The sequence below is a fragment of the Schistocerca serialis genome, chromosome 6 (assembly GCF_023864345.2).
Source record: "Schistocerca serialis cubense isolate TAMUIC-IGC-003099 chromosome 6, iqSchSeri2.2, whole genome shotgun sequence".
Taxonomy (NCBI): domain Eukaryota; kingdom Metazoa; phylum Arthropoda; class Insecta; order Orthoptera; family Acrididae; genus Schistocerca; species Schistocerca serialis.
Window position 1 is genome coordinate 526,175,338 of NC_064643.1, and position 14,298 is coordinate 526,189,635.

Here is a 14,298-nt window from a genome sequence, read left to right on the forward strand (position 1 = left end):
CCGGTTATGCCTCCGAGGCCTGCCTGGTTGCCTCCTGTTCACATTGTGCGACACACCAAGTACCTCCACGGGTGTCACTGTTTCCTTGGACAACACCGTTGTATTGATGGAACCATATGCATGTGGCTTTTGCTGACCCCTTTCTCAACGCTTACTGACTGTTGTTCGTTTATGTATATTCTCATTTTTTGTACATCACTTGTTGTTATTCCACATCCACAACTGCCACAGTCACAGCTTTGTCCAAATTTTTTTTTCACTCAAAGGCTTGTCCACGATGTTAGTCTCTGATGATGGCCCACAATTTTCATCACAAGAGTTTGTGGCGTTTTCTTGGAATCCATCACATTCTTGCTCCGCTGTTTCATGGTGAAGCAGAATGCCTAGTGCGAATGTTCAAAACTCAGATGAAAAAGTATGTAGTCAGCTCTTCATCCAACTTTGCCTTCTGTCTGGGCATGTGGTTTTGGACGTCATCTTAAATGGATTCCAGCTGTCATTGCAAGACACTGGGGACATCGTATCTGTGACATCTACATGGAGGACGGCCTCTGCTCAATGCACCATGATAAGCTTTGCCTTCACATGGATGGCCGGGCACCCCCACATGTCACACAATCGCCTCTGAGCCTGTCCACATTAGGTGTCGCATCATCTGCTACTGCTGGTTCTCCACTCCCGCGCGGGCAAGGGCATCTGTCCTCGGTGGCCAAATCAGCAGTTCCTCTATTGCTTCCAACACCACTGTCAGGGATTCCGCATCACCCATTCCTAAGCGACTGCTGATACCAGTATCATCAGAACCAGGAGCACTGTCACCAGAGATGATGTCCGACGCCGACTTGGAAACAGCCCTGCTGTCACTGGTGTGGGTATATGGTCTTTCACGGAAAGATGGGTGTAGAAGGTGTCCATGCCTGAAGCCCTCCAACCATACATTCCCATTGCAGCACACCACCTTAACCAGAGCCCAGTAGGCAGTTCACTCTGTGCTCTTGTATGTGCAAGTGCTGAATAAACCTTCGTTAAGTGAAGTTAGTGTTCGTCATTCATCTAATTATACTTTCTTCTACGTGACATTATTCTGGTGGAGGCGCCGGGTATTTGAACTTGTGATAGCGTACATTATCGACAACACAGTGGCTCCCATCAGGCCACGACAGAGCCGCCGTTTACGTGGCGAGAAACCCGAGTTCGAGCCATATTCAGCAGTTCGCAATCTACCGGAGACAGAAGAAGAAGAGGACGTTACGATGGCAGCAACTGTGTGCCACCACATGAGACATCCTTCCGGGTTCTCTCGTGATGATGGCCAAGATCCAAACAAGTGGCTGAAGGTTCGAGCGTATAGCCAAATTTAACAAATGGGATAACACCGTGTGTTTGGCTAACGTATTTTTCTACTTGTAGGGCACTGCCAAGCAGTGGTATGAGAACAACGAGGAGAAGTCCACAAGCTGGGAAGTATTCTAGGCGACACACAACGACAGAAGTCAAGGCTGAAGATAAAATAAAGTGCAGGGCACAGTGTCCAGGAGATACTGCAGCATCCTACATTCAAACGTCTTGGAGCTGTGTAAAATAGTGGATCCTAGAATGAAGGAGGAAAATAAGGTTGCACATCTCATGAAGGGTGTTGCTGAGGACTTGTATCAAGCCCTACTCCTGAAGGAGGTTTCGACAGCAGACGACTTCATAAAATAGTGCCAGTATATGGAGACAACGCATCAAAAAATAATTACACACAAGAAGTTTGAACAGCTTCCAAACGTCGTATCGATGTCTGTGATGGGGGAAGCAACTGATTTCACAAGTGTTCTTCGTCAGATAGTGAGAGACGAAGTTCAGAAGGCACTTGGATTTCACGGTGAGCAAAAAATGGAGACGCTTCAAGAGATCATTAGGGAGGAAGTGGAACAGACATTGAACCCAATCTCTCGTCCTTCATTTCCCTTTAAAATGGTGAAAAAGTCGAGACCAAGGCGGAGTTATGTTCCTACAATGCCGCATGAGGAACCTGTTTGGGCACCAAGGAAGACTGACGTCTGGAGGACCCAGATAACCAACCAGTATGTTTCCACTGCGGACGACCGCGCCATGTGGTGCACTATTGTCGAGAAAGGCGGCGGATATTTGATGACGCCCGCGCCAGAAGACAGTAGACTGATCTTAGCCGACGCCAAATCCGGGACGACGAAGATGAACAAGAAGATGTGGGTACAGGACGACGTAAGTCACCATCGATGCAAGCTAGCCGCTGGTGAGGACGCTCCCCAACACGCCGATCAAGGTCGTCTCGTTTAAGAATTCGGTGAACTGTGGATAGTTAACTGTCGCCGAGAACCGCAGATCCTTCCAAGACGCATATGCGTAGGAAATGCTGAGCCGTTAATTGCAGAACAGCTGAGCGTCATAGAAACCTCCCATGCCAAGTCTGTGGGCGAAATTAGCGCTAACACTTCGAGACAAGATCTTCTAGCTCGCCATCACCAGATCTCACTAAGGAACAACAGAAGAAGCTACTTGCCATTCTTCAAGAATGCTTCAATCCACAGCTGAAGAGCAAATTAGACAAATCGACGGTGAAGCATCGGATTAGCACTGGAGACCATCAACAACTAAACCAGAGAGCATACCGTGTGTCAGCAACGTAACGTCGAATAATTCGCGACGAGGTAGAGAAAATGATGAAGAATGACGTCATTCAGCCTTCGCAGAGCCCATGGCCGTCACCAGTGGTTCTCGTCAGGAAGAAGGATGGCAGTTGGCGCTTTTGTGTTGATTACAGCAAGCTTAATAAGATAATTAAAAAGGATGTTTACTCTCTTCCACAAATTGACGATACACTAGATTGTCTGAAGGGGGCTAAGATTTTCTCAGCCATGAACATGTACTCGGGATACTCGAAAATCGAAGTAGATGAGGCTGATCGTGAGAAAACTGCATTCATCACCCCTGAGGGCCTGTATGAGTTTAAGGTAATGCCTTTTGTTTGAGTAATGCACCAGCAACTTTTGAACGGATGACGGATAATCTTCTACGTCACCTGAAGTGGGCGATGTGTCTTTGTTATTTAGGTGTCATTATAGTGTTCTCAGAGACATTTGAAGAATATATAAAAAGACTGAGGGCCGTTCTTAAGTGTCTCCAACAAAGCGGACTGAAACTTAATCCAAGAAAGTGTCTCTTTGGAGCAAAAGAAATCAAAATACTTGGACACCTTGTGTCAAACGAAGGTGTGCGGCCAGACCCAGAAATGTGATATCTGTAACTGAATTTCCTATTCCTAAAAGTATTAGCGATGTGAGAAGCTTCCTCGGATTATGTCCTTATTACCGTCGTTTTATCAAATACTTCTGTATCAAAGCCAGGCCACTCCAAGAGTTGTTAAAAGGTGATGTTAAATTTATCTGGGGTAGTGCTCAACAAGATTCTTTCGATGTGCTGCGAAAAGCTCTGACGACTGACTATGTACTTGGTCTGTATGATGAGAGAGCACACAGATGCCAGTGGGTATGGGATTGGTGCTGTTCTGGTGCAAATTTCGGATGGAAAAGAGAAGGTTACAGCCTATGCTTCTAGGACACTTACGAAAGCCGAGAGAAACTACTCAACTACAGAAAGAAAATGTCTTTCTGTGATCTGGGCCTTGTGCAAATTTCGACAGTATCTCTATGGAAGGCCATTCACAGTTGTTACAGACCATCATTCACTTTGTTGGTTGACAGATCTTAAGGATTCAATAGGACGACTCGCCATGTGGGTACTACGTCTTCAAGAGTATGACATTACCATAGCGTACAAAAGTGAAAGAAAACACCAAGATGCCGACTGTCTCTCAAGAAACCCTGTGCAAGACCATCAAGACTTTGATAAAGATAGTGACTGTTTCGCAGCTCTCCAAGTTCTCTCTACTGAGCAGAAGAAGGACGCCAAGATATCTCAAATTATGCTTGCCTTAAATCGGCCAGAGGATGTGAAAGGACAATTTATGGTAGTCAATCGATTACTTCGCAAGAAAAATTTTGATCCGTTTGGAAAGAGGTGGCTACCACTGATTCCTAAACACATGCGGTTACATGTTCTACAGAAATTCCATGACACACCTGAGGCCGGACATTTAGGATTTATTAAGACCTACGATAGAATCTGCAAGAGATTTTTCTGGCCAGATTTATTCAGGAGAGTCCGTCACTATGTGTCACACTGTAGTGAGTGCCAGAGGAGAAAGGCAGTTGCTCAGAAACCACCTGGCCGACTCATACCAATTCCACCAGCCGAAACGCCTTTCCAGCGTGTTGGGATTGACCTCCTCGGACGATTTCCAACGTCTGCTAATGGCAATAGATGGATTATTGTTTGCACTGATTATCTGACACACTATGCCATTACAAAAGCCGTGAAAACACAGCCGAAGGATCCGAAGTTGCCAAATTCATCGGGGAAGACATCGTATTAAAACGCGGTGCCCCAAGGTCGTTAATTACGGATCGAGGGAAAGTTTTTCAATCGAATCTTGTGACAGAGATAAGCCGTCGGTGCAACATTACTCATCACACGACGACTGCCTACCATCCGAAAACTAACGGGCTTACTGAACGCCTTAATAAGACCTTGGCCGACATGCTATCAATTTTCGTCAATGTTGAGCAGTGCGACTGGGATGAGGTGCTACCTTTCGTGACGTTTTCCCACAACAACGCCAAACAAGACACCACAGGATTTACGCCATTTTTCCTGGTGCATGGGCGTGAGGCGACTACGACCATGGATACTGTGTTTCCGTTAAATCCTGATGACGTGGACGACGACTACATCGGCCAGGTGTTAATCAGAGCTGAGGAAGCTCGGCAGTTAGCTCAACTCCGCACGCTGCAGGCTCAAGAAAAAGATCGCCGAAGATATGACGCGAGCCACCGCCCTATTATCTACCGGCCTGGTGATCTCGTCTGGATATTCACTCCTGTTCGGAAAGATTGGTCTCTCTGAGTAGCTCCTCAGGCGCTACTTTGGACCTTATAAGGTTGTAAGACAGTTGTCTGATGTTACTTATGAAGTTGAAGATTTCGGCCCCGACGCAAGACGACGAAAGATCAGAGGTACGGTCCACGTCCTTCGAATGAAGTCCTACAAGGATCCTGCCACCCAGGGTAAATTCGAAGCTCCAGCAACAGGCAACAAGCGGAAAGGTGACGAAGAGCGTAGCGGCAAAAGAAGTTCTAAGAAGATCACCGACAGGGCGAACATCAGTCATCGAGGCCGGCCGAAGTGGCCGTGCGGTTAAAGGCGCTGCAGTCTGGAACCGCGAGACCGCTACGGTCGCAGGTTCGAATCCTGCCTCGGGCATGGATGTTTGTGATGTCCTTAGGTTAGTTAGGTTTAACTAGTTCTAAGTTCTAGGGGACTAATGACCTCAGCAGTTGAGTCCCATAGTGCTCAGAGCCATTTGAACCAAGCCATCAGTCATCGGGAGTCGGAGTATGCAGAACGGATGACTCATTTCCAGATTAGGACGACGTAACATCGAGACGCTGTTCTCTTAAGGAGGGAGCAATGTCGCAAAGAAGCTGAGTAGCACCGTGGTGTTGTGGTTATGATACTACACTGCTGCATGGAGGGTCGTAAGTTCAAAACTCACCTGGACTGTACAATTTTAAGAGATCAGAGATACGGTTCGAGTACATTCTAGAAGTATCCACAACTGGCAAGAATCATTGTACTCTTATGTTCTGCAGCAGTATATACACTGTATGTGTTCTGGCCGGAGGCAGTTCTCTCCGCGCTCTTGTATGTGCAGGTGCTGAATAAACCTTCGTTAAGTGAAGTTAGTGTTCGTCATTCATCTAATTACACCTTCTTCTACGTGACAATATACATAAAATGTCATCATGGGCCCAGTCAATTTAAGGCTAGCCGAGCTACACTTGGCCTCGGTTCTCTGTGTGTATTGCTACAGCTCTTTGTGCATGTAAATCGTTCCAGCTAAATGTTACTTATATACTGTGTTCGCCAGCCGCGGTGGCCCAGCGGTTCTAGGCGCTTCAGACCGGAACCGCGCAACTGCTACGGTCGCAGGTTCGAATCCTGCCTCGGGCATGGATGTGTGTGATGTTCTTAGGTTAGTTAGGTTTAAGTAGTTCTAAGTTCTAGGGGACTCATGACCTCAGATGTCAAGTCCCATAGTGCTCAGAGCCATTTGAACCATACTGTATTCATGTTGTTAATCCTCCATGGAATAAAGTTGTGTTCAATATAATGGTCGTCTTTTACTTATGCCTAATTACAACACTGGCGTGCATTATTTCTCAGTTACAGTGCCCAAGTTTCGCTTTTTTAACAATAGATTGGAGGACTTTACAATACTTTTGGTAAGGGAGATTGAACTCTCCACCATAGTTTGTTGCCTGAATTAGATAACACTCTCTCTTACTAGCACAAGATACCTTATTCTCTGGAATTATCCTTCCCTTATCCTCACTTCTGTTTGATTTAACCCTTATTTGTTCAGAATCATGTGACAATCAATCATAGAAATTCTAATCGCAACATGTTTGTACGGCAATTTGTTTGGTGTATGAACAAAGTATCACCGAGATGACTTAATGCATGTCCCTTGTTTGTAAAGAGAACCCCATTGGCTAGAGAACATACAATGGTTTCAAAGATAGCAACTCATGAGAAAAAGATAGGAGTCTGAAGTTGTGAGGGAGCTATTTGGATAGGTGTTTGGCTGGAGTCTTTGAGAACACTCGGGGACAAGGTTTTGTTATGCTGGAGTCTTTTAAAAGTCACTATACCTCACTATCTGCAAACGCTACTGTTTTGAGATGGTTGCTCTGCCAGTGTAGACCTCAGCCAGCTGTTCCACCCACTGTCACTGACAGCACTAAGAGTCTTCCCATCCCGATGGTATGGGACACCGGTACGCAATCACATGCCCAGTGCTGAGTGCTAGCCATCTTGAGGCAGCCATTACCTGTCTCCGGTTTTTTTTTTTTTTTTTTTTTTTTTTTTTAGCCCAGTCCCACTACAGAAAAGAACTTGTAACCCTACATAATGTGCAAAGTGTCTTAGTATAATATTGCCCTCTGAGCAGTTGGTAAATATTTGTTTGTCTCAGTCAGTTATTTCAATGTAAAGATTTTCCCACTTTGCTCATGCTCATTTTCAATAGTTCAGTACACTTCCTTTGCAATATTAATGTGTCAACTGCCTGATACTTCCATTTCACCTCCTCACATTTTCTCTTTCACATTTGAATACTCACTGTGGAACAATTTAATTGGCATGGTACAGCCAGCCTGCCACTAAGATCAATGATTTAATGAAGTCTGTGCCATAAAATAGTTAAGTTCTGTGTTCTGGCCCTAGACAGGCCAACTGAGCCTGATAGACTACCATGGCATCCTCTGACAATGGCATCACTGCGATGCGGTATATAGGTGCATGTGGTCAGTACACCACACTCCCCATCGCTTCTTGACTTTGGAACTGCTACTAGTTGGTTGAATAGCTCCAAAGTTGGCTTTGCTAGGCTGAGTGCACCCCAGACCAGTCCTCTCATGGAGGGAAAATTCCTGGCAGTACCAGCAGTCAATTCCAGATCTTCTGTGTGGCATCAGCCACACTGATCACTCTGCTATGGAGGCGGACTGTATCATAAAGTGATCCCATACTAATTAGTTGACCTTTAAATTCAAGCCTCATAGTCCATTTTATGAAATTAGACATTACATTGTGGTGTCCAGCTTCAGGCAAGACAAAATAATCCGCTCCACAACATCAGAAGAATTACATTTAACTTTTTCATGTCTTTTCCTTTTAGTTCTAATTTTTTTCCTTTTTTATTATTCTGATAATATAGATGCTGACTGTTAAATTTCACCAGCTGTCCCAAACAACCTCAGATATTTTGTATGGGATTAAGATATCATGTTTAAGTGGGCCAATCAATGCACAGTGTGGGCCTGAGTGTTTATCAAACCAGGAAACATAGGCATCAACAAGAGTGAGGGAGGTTCAAAAAATGGCTCTGAGCACTATGGGACTGAACTGCTGAGGTCATCAGTCCCCTATAACTTAGATCTACTTAAACCTAACTAACCTAAGGACACCACACACATCCATGCCGGAGGCAGGAGTAGAACCTGCGACCGAAGCGGTCGCGCGGTTCCAGACTGTAGCGTCTAGAACCGTTCGGCCACATCGGCCGGCTAGTGAGGGAGGTGATACGGGGAACTTGCCCTTCCTGGAATATGGGGTACAGAGCCAATACAGAATTCTCATACACTACCGACAACCATGAAATTCTATGGGATATAATAAGTTTTTTGTGTCGGCTATAAAATTTAGCTCTTGTGTAATGACATATCTTGAAACTGACCAACTCATTTATGTCACAAATTGCAATTTTAGAGTCTGGCCCCCACCTCTCTGGACAAATTTCGGGACAGCCATGCCAGGAATGTATGCATACCATTCCTGTGAACCAGCTGTCGTCACTGTCATCTTGGAAGTCGGGGTATCCCTAGCATGGTTATCACAAAGATGTAGATGAGATGGCAACAGTTGGTCACCAAGAGTGCTGAAATGAACATCCTGGTTCAAGCTCACACTAAAATGGATTATTGGGCCCTACTCATTGTATGAATAACGACACTAAATCATCACAGAATCACTTCCTAGTTGAAGTATGCCTATGACGGAGTGCATGTAAACCACCGCATTGAGCTGTCAAAGCACTCAACACGTTGTGTCATTTGAAAACAGAGAAAATCACGACTCGTAGGATCATGCTACATGCCTCCAACCAGCTACTGTTCCATTTCTGTGTTTTTTAGCCCACAGAGGACATGCAGCTTTAAGCCCTACTGTGAACAACGGGTTTGTTTAAAAACTGGTTGAGCAATTTCTATCGACCTTGAAACAGATTGTCACTGGCAAGATGTGAAACTTGTTTCCAGACCCTGTCGGTTAGGATTTTGTTTCTAACCACTGTTCATAAGCAAGGCTACATGGTTGTGAGGGATTCATTATTCCTTGTAGACACATTCGACAGCCCGTGTTAACACACCAACAAAAAAAAAAATGGTTCAAATGGCTCTGAGCACTATGGGACTTAATATCTGTGGTCATCAGTCCCCTAGAACTTAGAACTACTTAAACCTAACTAACCTAAGGACATCACACACATCCATGCCCGAGGCAGGATTCGAACCTGCGACCGTAGCAGTCGCGCGGTTCCGGACTGAGCGCCTAGAACCGCTAGACCACCGCGGCCGGCTAACACACCAACAAATGAGATGCCTTCATTCACGGTGTGGGCATGGACACGACCAAACATGATAGCTCATTTCTGCCATCCTGTCACTTCTCTACGTTGACCCATTTTATGGCGCTGATTTCATGCAACTGATGTGTGTGTGTATCATGAACACGAGGTATAGACGGGTAGTGCATTGGTGGAGCTGTCTTTTGCAGTCAGATAATTCATGTTAAAATGTTTCTGACATGATACGGTTGCGCGACACGAACTAACAGACTTTGAATGTGGAATGGTAGTTGGCGCTAGACCATAGTATATTTCATTTCGGAAATCGTTAGGGAATTCAATGTTCACAGATCCACAGTGACATGACAATGCCGAGAATACCAAAATTCAGACATTCCATCTCACCAAGGAAAACGCAGTGGTCAACAGCCTTCACTTAACGACCCAGGGCAGTGGCGTTTCTGCAGAGTTGTCAGTGCTAACAAACAAACAACACTGTATGAAATCACCACAGAAACCAATGTGGGATGTATTACAAATGTATCCGATACGACAATCCAGCGGAATTTGGCATAATGAGCTACGGCAGCAGATGACTGATGCGAATGCCTTTGCTAACAGCACGACATCATCTGCAGAGATGTTACTGGGCTCGTGACCATATCGGTTAGACCACAGATGACTGGAAAACTGTGGCCTGATCAGACAAGTCCCGATTTCAATTGGTGAGTTGGTTCGAGTGTGGCGCAGACCCCACGAATCCATGGGCCCAGTTTGTCAACAAGGCATTGAGCAAACTTGTGGTGGCTTCAGAATAGTGCACGCTGTGTGTAGATGGAGTGGACTAGTCCTGTGTGTGTGTTTTGTGTGTGTGTGTGTGTGTGTGTGTGTGTGTGTGTGTGTGAATTCCTAAGGGACCAAACTGCTTAGGTCATCGGTCCCTAGACTTACACACTACTTAAACTAACTTATGCTAAGAACAACACACACACACCCATGGCCGAGGGAGGACTCGAACCTCCGGTGAGAGGGGCCGCGCAGTCCGTGACATGACACCTTAAACCGAGCGGCCACGCCGCGCGGAAGGGTCCTCTGGTTCAACTGAACCGATCATTGACTGGAAATGGTCACGTTCGGCAACTTGGAGACCATTTGCTGCCATTCATGAACTTCATGTTCGCAAACAAGGATGTAATTGTTATGGATGACAATGTGCCATGTCACTGGACCACAATCGTTCGCAAGTGGCTTTAAGAATTTTGTGGACAACTCGAGCAAATGGTTTGGCTATCCAAGTCGTCCGGCATGAATCCCATTGAATATTTATGGGACATAATAGAGAGGTCAGTTCATGCACAAGATCCCGCTCTGGCAACACCTTCGCGGTTATGGACGGCTATAGAGGCAGCATGACTCAATATTTCTGCTGGTGACTTTCAACGACTTGTTGAATCCGTGTCACTACGCTGGGCAAAAGGAGGTCTGACAAGATATTTGGAGGTATCCCATGACTTTTGTCACCTCAGTGTACACATCACATCTCTGCTACGGATTACGTCACTGGTACAGGATCCTAGGTAACAGAGAGCGTGAAGGTGCTGACCTGGCTGGCTAAAAACAGAAAAGAAACGAATAAATAAGAGTCAGATTGGCATGACGCGGATATAGAGCTCCATTCCTTCCTAATACGTGCGTATGTCACTGCAGTTGACAGCAGTGGCGAGCGATGCGCGCCAAGCACTGCCACAAAACAGAACCTCCACACTCTTCCGTGCACTGGCGCTGCCTTCTGTCAGAGGCCATCGGCTTACGTGTCTCCGGGGAGCTCATTAGCAGCGATCAGCTTAACAAAGCAGCCTAATGCGGACTCGCAGCGCTGACGGCTCAGGCATAGCCCACTTGGCAAAGGCTGGGGGCACGGCACGTTCACAGTTGTGGATTCAAACAACACCGCGTTCAAACACTGGGGACTGCTATGTCACAAGGGCGCTGCGCTTAAGAGTGTTAACACCTTAGATAGAGATAATATGAAACGATATTCACGATATTGCAGTGCCTGTGTTGTTCAGAAATACGATGCACTGTTCCTTCGGACATTCATGAATGTGTCCCCTGTACGAGAAAATATATAATGCATGTACGAGTGCAGGTCGTAGACACACGGTTGACGACATGTGCGAGTTTGGATCTGGCCGTAGAGCTTGCTAGGATAGTCTAATGGCAATGTGACCGCTCGCGATAAGCGGGAAATCAAAGGTTCGAGTTCGATCCGGGAAGGACGTAGCCAGGATTTGGCAGGGGGAGGGGGAAGGGTCCGATTTCTTAGAGACACCCTAAAAAGACTCCTGTTTTTCATTTATTTACATATATAACGATACACCGTTTTATTCGACAATGATGTCGGAGTTTTCACCAAATGGAGATATAATCTCGTTTCTTATGAGTGCTGTATTTTGACATAACACTAACAAGCAGTCATACTCCAATCCTCCTTCACTCTCAAAGGTAATTTTACACTCTTATTTTTTCAGTCTCGAAATGAGCTGAAGGAGTGACCAGGAACGGACGCGCGCTAATTTCTTGGGACACCGTGACGATCACCGGCAGGGCTTTTGGAATAAAGAGATCTCTGTTCGACAGAGAGGTTAAAACAATTTTTGGTGGTGAAAATGCAAAGTATCCGTAATTATTCAACCTTACACTTTCTCACATTCCCTCGTTTAACTATGGATCTCTGACTTCTTGCAAAGTAAGAAAGATCATTTTCTGCATTAAAGAATGTCCAGGTAGGCAAATGTACTGAATCTAAACGACCAGACTTCGGATTATTATTTATTTATCATATGACTTTTAGTCCCGGGAGTCTCCAAAGAGATGCTCCGCTTGCCTTCAATGTAGTTCTTTTCGTTTAAGCTGCATCTTTAAGGAAATTGGAATCTGTCAGGAAAGAAAGCTATTCGGAAGGAATAGGCTGTCGCCTATAGTACGGGACCAACCCTGGTACTTGCCTAAATTGAAAGTGGGAAACCTTTTTCAGACGACCTCGCATACCGAATCCAGGGATTGGTAGCTCAGCGGCCCAACACAGAGCTACCGAAGTCGGTGGAGAATTTGGAAGAACTGGTTGTTCTACATTGTTTTAAATAGAATAAAATGCATCACAACAAAAGATGGAATTCTGCATGTTTTTCCATTTATCGTGCATGTTCAGTCATTTGATAGTGCACGAATGTATGCATATTTTAAGATTTTATTTTGCATGGAATTCCTGGCTTCAGGTATTACAGAATTACAAGAGTGTAAATAGATTTTGGCGGAAAGGGGAGGACTGGATTCAGAGCGCAATCGGCTCGGACGAATTCAAGCAGCCCGCTGAAAAAATTCTTTGAGAAACGAACTACAGAATGTGCTGTTATTACATACCCCTTCCGCTCTCTGCAAACCCTCCCCCATCGTTCCGTATCGGAACTAATTTTCACAACTGAGTACCTCCCATGTGACCAGATTGGGCGATATTTTGTTATTTGGGCTTCGAATGGCAGAATACTGAGCAATTGTTTTAAAGAAATGCAACCATCGCCGTATTATTAATAGTTTCGTTGATCAACACGTTTTTTGGGGCGACACGGACAAATCCAAGAGTATTTTGGTGCAGTGATTTTACTTTAATGTAATTTGTAATGACATTTACCGCTCCGCTGCCTTGTGAAATAATGAAATATTGCAGCCCTAAACTTCTACCAGCCTCCCAAATAACGCATTCAGGGCTAACGTTAAACTGCAGTACATACGTAATTAGGCTACTGTGCTGCTTGCCTCCTGGAGCAGGCTCATGTGCGATGAACTTTTGTGAAAGTGAACTTTATTTACCACGAAAAACTTCGTTACGAATTATATATAGTGTCAAAAAGTGATAATGACGAAATTTTTTTGTAAGGAAATTACGAAAAATATTAATTAAATGTGTCATGACCTACAAAAAATTGTTATACGGGAAACTAATATCTACGCTCATTGTCATTTTTAGAACAAATGCTCTGATGATCTTATTGTTCTCACTTCTTCTTCTTCTTCGATTTCTGATGTATCTTGAGCGTGCTGGAGGCCAGACGTGATTGCTGAAGTGTAAGTTGGTAATTTCAAGCAACAGATGAAATTTTACCTAATTTTGTACTCTCTTATTGTAGTATTTGCTAATCCCACTAGCCTACACTTTAAGAAGTGTCAACTCAGGCTTGTTTAAAAAATAATAGCAATAATACTCCTTCAAGTGGATAGGTATTTTGCTTAATTTCAAGGAATTTTCTTAAAAACATCATGCTTGTGTGTGCTGACAGAATCTGTAGCAAAGACGGAGTTTTATCAATACTTAGAGAAAGCAAGTACTTATCGAGAGAAGTTTCAAATATTACTAGTTGGTACATGCTAGGACGTAACCTATGGTAAGAACTATATTTGGTATTTAATAAAAAGATAGCCCTGAGAGCTTACTAGCCGGAACGTATAGCTCTACCCACCAAAGACAGTTTAATACCGTGAGGTTGTAGTTTGTGCGTATACGCGAGATGTATTTTATGATAAAGTAGATGAACAGTTAATAGAATCTTACTACTGAAGAGAATTGCTATTACGTATGTGCATGCTGCTTCAATTTTAAGGAAGTGTCAGAGATAAGGCTAGCTACCTGCATTTTAATACATTCAAGATCCTCGCAGATTATTTTCAGTGTATATTTTGAAAGTTTAACGTAACTTGTTATGCAAACAATATTAAACTAGGCCCACATACAGATTTGCTGTGTACAAACAAGCTTTATCAGATTCGCAAGATACATTTCACAGCATGTGCATGTCTTTCCAATACATTAATTCACTAACACGATTCATATAGACAGACATTCTGCACGCCACGACACGGTACATACCACACTATTATTGTAGTGCACACATACATTTTTAACTTACCATAACGCTAGCGAATGAATCAAAATCGATTTTCCTCTTCTTTCTTGTTACAAACGAAACTAT

General features: G+C 44.4%; 1 protein-coding gene across 1 annotated transcript in view; it reads right to left on the reverse strand.

Moving 5' to 3' along the window:
- Positions 1-14,298, reverse strand: part of LOC126484964 (uncharacterized) — a 183,465-nt gene that overhangs the window by 33,639 nt on the left and 135,528 nt on the right. The window lies entirely within an intron of this gene.